Source organism: Hakea prostrata, unplaced genomic scaffold (assembly GCF_041222555.1).
Source record: "Hakea prostrata isolate BN-2017 unplaced genomic scaffold, UWA_Hpros_2 contig_64, whole genome shotgun sequence".
Lineage (NCBI taxonomy): Eukaryota > Viridiplantae > Streptophyta > Magnoliopsida > Proteales > Proteaceae > Hakea > Hakea prostrata.
The window spans coordinates 230,086-236,273 of record NW_028291183.1 but is presented as its reverse complement, the minus strand read 5'-3'; the positions used below and the strand labels follow the sequence as shown (position 1 = coordinate 236,273).

Below are 6,188 nucleotides of genomic sequence, written 5' to 3'. Positions count from 1 at the left end.
TCCTGTTGCATTTCTATCCAAGTGAAAATTTTAACGTTATCCAAATAATGAAAGCCAAGGGAGAATGGGAAAAGAAGTAACCTTAAAGCATCGACTAAGAAGTTTTGAATTTTAACCTTGGAGGACACCTTTAAAAACTCATCTAAGTGCTTATAGGGCTCTTCATTAGCAAGTCTATAAAAAGATGGTAGCATTTGAATCACAATATACTTGATCTCATACTGAGAAGCCTCTATATCAGGCAACTTAATACCATAAATCAGAGTATATATTGTAAGAATGAAAAATGCACACTCAAGGGCCTCATTGGAGGCTCATTGTTTGCCATGGTTCTTTGCCTTCTACGGTTAGCCAAAGTATGTTCTAACTCTAAGTTAAGTGGGGTCAACTCAGGGTTTAGGGATCCGCGACCATGCATACACATAGAAAAAAAAAAGCTAAATAAAAAAAAAAAAAAAATAACTACAACAAAAGAGAGGGTTTAGGACGTACCTGAAACGCAATCCATGTGATCTTTCGAACAAGAATTACACATTTTGGATCACAAGGATGGTGATTTTAAAAATTAACCTAAACACCCCCAATGTAATTCAAATATTACAATTGAAATGTCCTGAATACAATTATATTTAAGAAATAAAAGATAAAAACCTAAATGAATTATCAAATTGTTATTCTTGAAGTTACCTACAAAACAAAAGAAAAAGAGATTAGTTAAATAATCAAAGAAAAAAATTAGAAATTTAAAACACTAAAATTACTCTAAAAAGTATGCCTAATTAACAAAAATCAATCTTAACAACCGTGCTTTGGTTCCTGGCAAAGGCGCCAAAATTTGATCGTGTCACTAACCCAATCAAAAATAAAATCTTATACTAATCTAGCTAGCGCCTAGCAGAAAGTACGGGGTCAAAACTACGGAAAACTAAAAGGCTAAGATACTAAGATTGAATTCAACAAAACCTAACTTAAAGTAAATCTAAATGGTTTTTATTCTACTTAAGAAAAACACAAATAAATTAAACTATTAATCAATGCAAAAACTTTAACTATGAATGTGTGAGGATCTTTAAGATTTTGAATCCCCAATGCTTTCCACTAACTGATATAACACTACGCTTCAAAATAAAGGATGGTTTTTCCTAGATATGTCGTATCTTCATAAGACTATCGTCCTTCGCCGAAGCTTGGCACACTTCGTTTGCTTAGCTATAGAGCATCTTTGGCAAGACTCAAACACAATTAAAAACATCAACTAGAAGATATATAACAATCAAATTAATGAAATAAGCAATGGCTCATCTACATCTCAAAGAAAATGAACTAGCTACTCATTATAACAAAGCTCATAAAACAAATAAAGATGAAATTTAGAGAGAGGGTTGTGGTCTTCTTCTTGCGCAATGAGAGAGAGGTGAGAGCCAAGATCCGTGTTCGCTGTCACATTTCTTCTCCGTGGCTGGCTTCTCCTTTTTATATATCTCGAACACAATTAATTTGTCCTCTTTATCCATCAATTCGACCTCTATTCATTCGAATTATGGGAAACTCAAAACTAAAAACTTGTAGAAATTTTCGTTATCTTTCCATAGCATTTTGAATCACCCCAATCTGAGTTCAGACGAGAGAGATATGCCCAAAATACTCAAGGTGGGCCTATTGGCACGATTTTCAGATCTTATTACCAATTTTGTTCATTGGACCTCCACCTGTTTTCAATTTAGTTAAGATTCACGTTCTCCTTGCATTAATTAAGTTGGATCTCAACATTTATCATTTCTTGGGCAGTAACATTGAATCCCATGATTTTATTTTGATTATAATCCTCCAATATCTAATATATTTGCTAATTTTGCTCTATGTTATCTATAATAACCAAAATCACCTTATTCATGAAAAAGACATTAAAAATACTCAATTACTCTTTTAATTAACTATGTATGGGAAAGTAAATCAAATAAATAATGATAAATGCATGCTTATCAAATATTTGTTACTATGGACAAAGTAAATAGGTAAAATATAGTATTGGTTACAGCGGACAAAGTAGGTAAGGTAGTATAGGTTACTACGGATCAAACAGGTAAAAGGTAGTATAAGTTACTACAGATCACAAGTGGATAAGTAATGGTAGGTAGGTAAAGGTATTGTTGTAGAATACCATATTGGAAAGTCAAAGATCTTCACAAATAATAACCTTCAAAACACCTTGAGTAGATATAGAATAAGGTATCATTCTCCCCCTCACGTGTAGCATTACATGTAGACAACTAGTGTCAACCAATATCTAGTACAAAAAGATCCCAAGCAACAATTTCAAATGAGACCTTATGGTAAATATAATCTTCATTCGTCTAGTAAGTCTAAATCCAAGAAATAACTTCTAAACTCTCCCCATGGTAGATTAAGATAATAGCAACATTGTAATAAACCATAATTTTTCAATGAGTTATTTGTAAATATAGGACAAAGATGGCAAATCTATAGATAAACTGAAGTTAAAGTAGAGATGGCAAATTTGGAACAGAATAAGAATCGAACCCAAAATTGAATAAGACTTTAATAGGAAGTAAGAAAAATATAAATAAACTAACAAAAATTGAACCAACTATGAATGAAGACTGAACCAATTAAACTTGAACCAGAATTGAACTAGCTATGAATCACACCAAACCAAATCATGATATGGAAAAAGAAAATTCTGCAGTATGTAGAAACAAACAAGAAAAAAAATTGCACAATGCAGAACTGAAAAGTGAAAAGAAGATGTAGCTATTTCTAAATCAGATCCAAGTTCTAGAATCTAAGTACAGATGATAGATAGAAGAGATCAGTTTACGTAATTAAGCCTAACCTAAGTAGCACATTATTTGCAACAACAAGTGGTTGCGCACCAAAATTTGAAGAAGAATAGCAAAAAAATTCTGCAACACATAATCGAATAGGTGTTTGCAAAGAAAAATAGATCTACAGAAAGATGTAGAACTGTAGAAAATAATAGATCAAAGTAATCAATCAAATTCTAGGAATAAGTAGGAATAAAAGGTATAAAAAATCAGCTTATATTATCATCTGATCTAATGATAAAGTACAGCAGTAGGTGGCTACGCACCAAAGAGAGGGACACCGAAAGAGAACTTCAAAAGAGAACACCAAGAACAGTACTGTTTTGACTCAAAAAAGCTTTGTTGTCATGTTAGAAAATAAACTTTAATGAACCAAAATAGTGCAGTAACAAGAAAAACTAAGAAGAAGAAAAGAGAAGAAAGAAGAAGAATTGATAGGAATCCCACAAGCGTGCGATTCTAGCTTAGCACTCCTAAAATCGCAGCCTCTTATTTATAAATATCAATACTCTAGATTACAGCTTGAGAAGCAAACCATCTTGCCCTCTAAAAAGAAAATAAATAGTATAACTTATGAATAGAAATCTAACTCCTAAAATCTATCCAAAATTGAATGTACTAAAAAAGGAAAGTTCTGAAATTAGTAACTAACAGAAAACAGAAACTATGCTTCTTGAAACTCTCAAAACTTGTGTAACAAAATTCCTACATTAGAAATATAAAGTAGAGTAGCATCACTAGCATAGTACTCTTCACGTGAACAGTAAACCAGCCCAAAACTTGTGCATACTTCAACATGTTAAATTGGGAAGATGGTAAGAAAGACACAAAAAAGTATACAACAGACTTATATCTAACTTGGGATGTTTTGCCTTCTATGCACTTAAACTTGGTCTGGGCATAAATGTGGTTCTCCCTAGGAGGTCAAAGTCAGTACTTTCATCTGAAAGAAAAAAAATCTGAATAATTTAAGATTTCCCCTTTCTCAAATTAGTTCTCTTCCTTCACTACCAGTATGCAATTGTACGTTCTCATTCCCTGGAGCAATAATTAAGGACTTTCTATACATTAATAAGACTATGAAGACGAACAATCAGGTGGCTAACTGCAGAGGAGCAGGGTTTATCCAAGAGTTAATATTCACAATAAAAAATGCAAGAACGGTTATACTGAGCTATATAGAAGTAAATATGGCAATTATTCAAGCAGAAGGCAATCTCACAAGAACAGAGCCTGGTCACTCAAATATACGATATTAACTTTGAGTAATATGGTGAAACAACTCAAGCAAAAAACTGTACCGAATTGTTGCAAGAACTCCCTGGGGAAATATACTGCAGCTTTTTCACTAGTTCTGGCTCAATCCCTTTCTTATCAACAAAACACTGGATGAAAATGGCAACAGCACTTCCTCCTATAAATAACTGCAGCAAAATGGAAGTGGGGACGATGATGAAGTGCTAACACATTGATACAGCCCAAATATACTTTAGGGAGGAATTACATGAAGAAACTAACCATTGTTAAAACTGAAACCATCATGAGGATGAAGGTCGTGTAGTTTTTTTTTTCCCCCAAGACAGTTGTTTAGCAGCTTTAGTTGCTGCAACCAAAGAAATAATCAGAGCATGCACCTTTGTCTCTAAAGTTCTCCTCTTTACTGAGTAGCAGAAAATAACAAATCAATTATTGGAGGATGAGATGAAAAAGGAAGTGAAAGAAGACCGGAGTTGACCCCCTAACCCTGCAATGGTGATCAAAACCTTCTACGCCCTGATTACAGATCCTGCAGTGCTTGCTGTCCCTTCTAACCTGAGAGGAAATTTCCAGTAAACTTGAGGTATAGCATACAACATAAACCCTAAACCCTAATGAAACATACGTAATCTGATTTAATTTCAAAATAGTATCACTTCCCATCACAACTCAAAATAGTATCACTTCCCATCACAACTCAAAATCACATAGCGAGCAAAACGAGATGTCCTCTTCCAAATCAAGCAGAATTGCATCATCCTTGGCAACAAGGGAAAATGGTAGCAAGGGTTCCAATTGAAAGCCAGTTCTCAATTTGGTTCAGGTATCTCCCTCTGATCCAATACATAGAGATATTTGTCTCCATCTTCCTGATAATCTAAATACAATCTGAGTCAACATGAATCAATAGTTCAGCTTCAAAAACCTTCTAGACTTGGGCCTTATTTTATTCTTGAAACTGGTTTTATCAGCAGGGTCTATGGCAGTACACCTCATAAACAGAAAGATCACAGGCAGTGCCTGCAAAGATGTGAATTATGATAAATTAGCCACTTTGACAACAAGAATCTAGTTGACTGCATTCGGATATCCGATTGATCATACCATGATGGAGAATAGCATGATGACTGTGACCTCTAGCCTGTCTCCTACAAAAGGCTCCAGGAACGCATAAAAGGCAACAAGAAGAAACTATACTTCAATACCTACTATCTGCAACAACACCCCGGGGGGAAGGATTTTGCAGGTGAGTTTTTACTACTTTCTGATCCCAAAAAGATGCACATTTTTCTGTTCAATGACGAGGAATATCAAATTAAGCTACCCAACTCGCCTAAATTTAATTTTTCCATTAGAAAAAGAAGAAAGCCAAAAAATCCAAGACTTAATGGAAATCAAGTGGCAAACCCACGGATCTCCAATCAATGATTATTTTTTTAGGATAATGAGGTAGTTCCACAGGATTGCTGAATCCTCAGATACATGTCCTTCAACAATAAAGGAAAAGAATTAGTGCAAAAAACATGAGACAGGAATACTGTGTGACATTTAAGTATTACATCAAAGAGAAAATTACACGGGTAAAGGCTGCATACGAAAATTTCCTTCTGGATTCTGCTTGTGTTGAAGTCTTCAGCACCGGGTTGGTCCTTATCAAAGAGAAAACAGTTGATTGGCTGGTTGCTATACAGGGAACGAGTAAAATGCTCCCTTAGCAAATGGGTTTTCAACAGGATATTCCATGTAAACATAAATGTTAAACAACAAACTGTGCTGCCAGTGTTACCAATTGATACGACAGGGTCCGCAATTAGTTGCATGAACAACACTTACAAAATGGAAGTAGTAAACCAAACTCCAGTCAAGGGATTTAGGATCAACAACCATAGCAGTCTGAGTTAAGCCATCATTCACAGTATGGTTGTCATGGCAATTAGGCAACCCAAGTCATTGGAGGGGGTACCTGGATGACAACGCACCAGCATCATTTCCTAGCACCTTACGCATGCCCTATATGTAATACAACAATGTTATAAAAGACAATATATATAAATTATATCAATGCAATATATCCAATTGCCAGAT

At 34.6% G+C, this 6,188-nt stretch overlaps 1 long non-coding RNA gene across 2 annotated transcripts; it reads right to left on the bottom strand.

The window, feature by feature from the left end:
- Window positions 1-498: 498 nt before the first annotated feature.
- LOC148999028 (uncharacterized) lies at window positions 499-5,314 on the bottom strand. Of its 2 annotated transcripts, XR_016171060.1 has the most exons (4): window positions 4,590-5,314; window positions 4,365-4,449; window positions 4,148-4,270; window positions 499-687 (listed from the first exon to the last, which is right to left on the bottom strand). It is a non-coding gene; the product is annotated as an uncharacterized LOC148999028 (long non-coding RNA). The 2 variants fall into 2 exon arrangements; XR_016171059.1 differs by having other exon boundaries at window positions 4,365-5,314.
- Window positions 5,315-6,188: the final 874 nt, after the last annotated feature.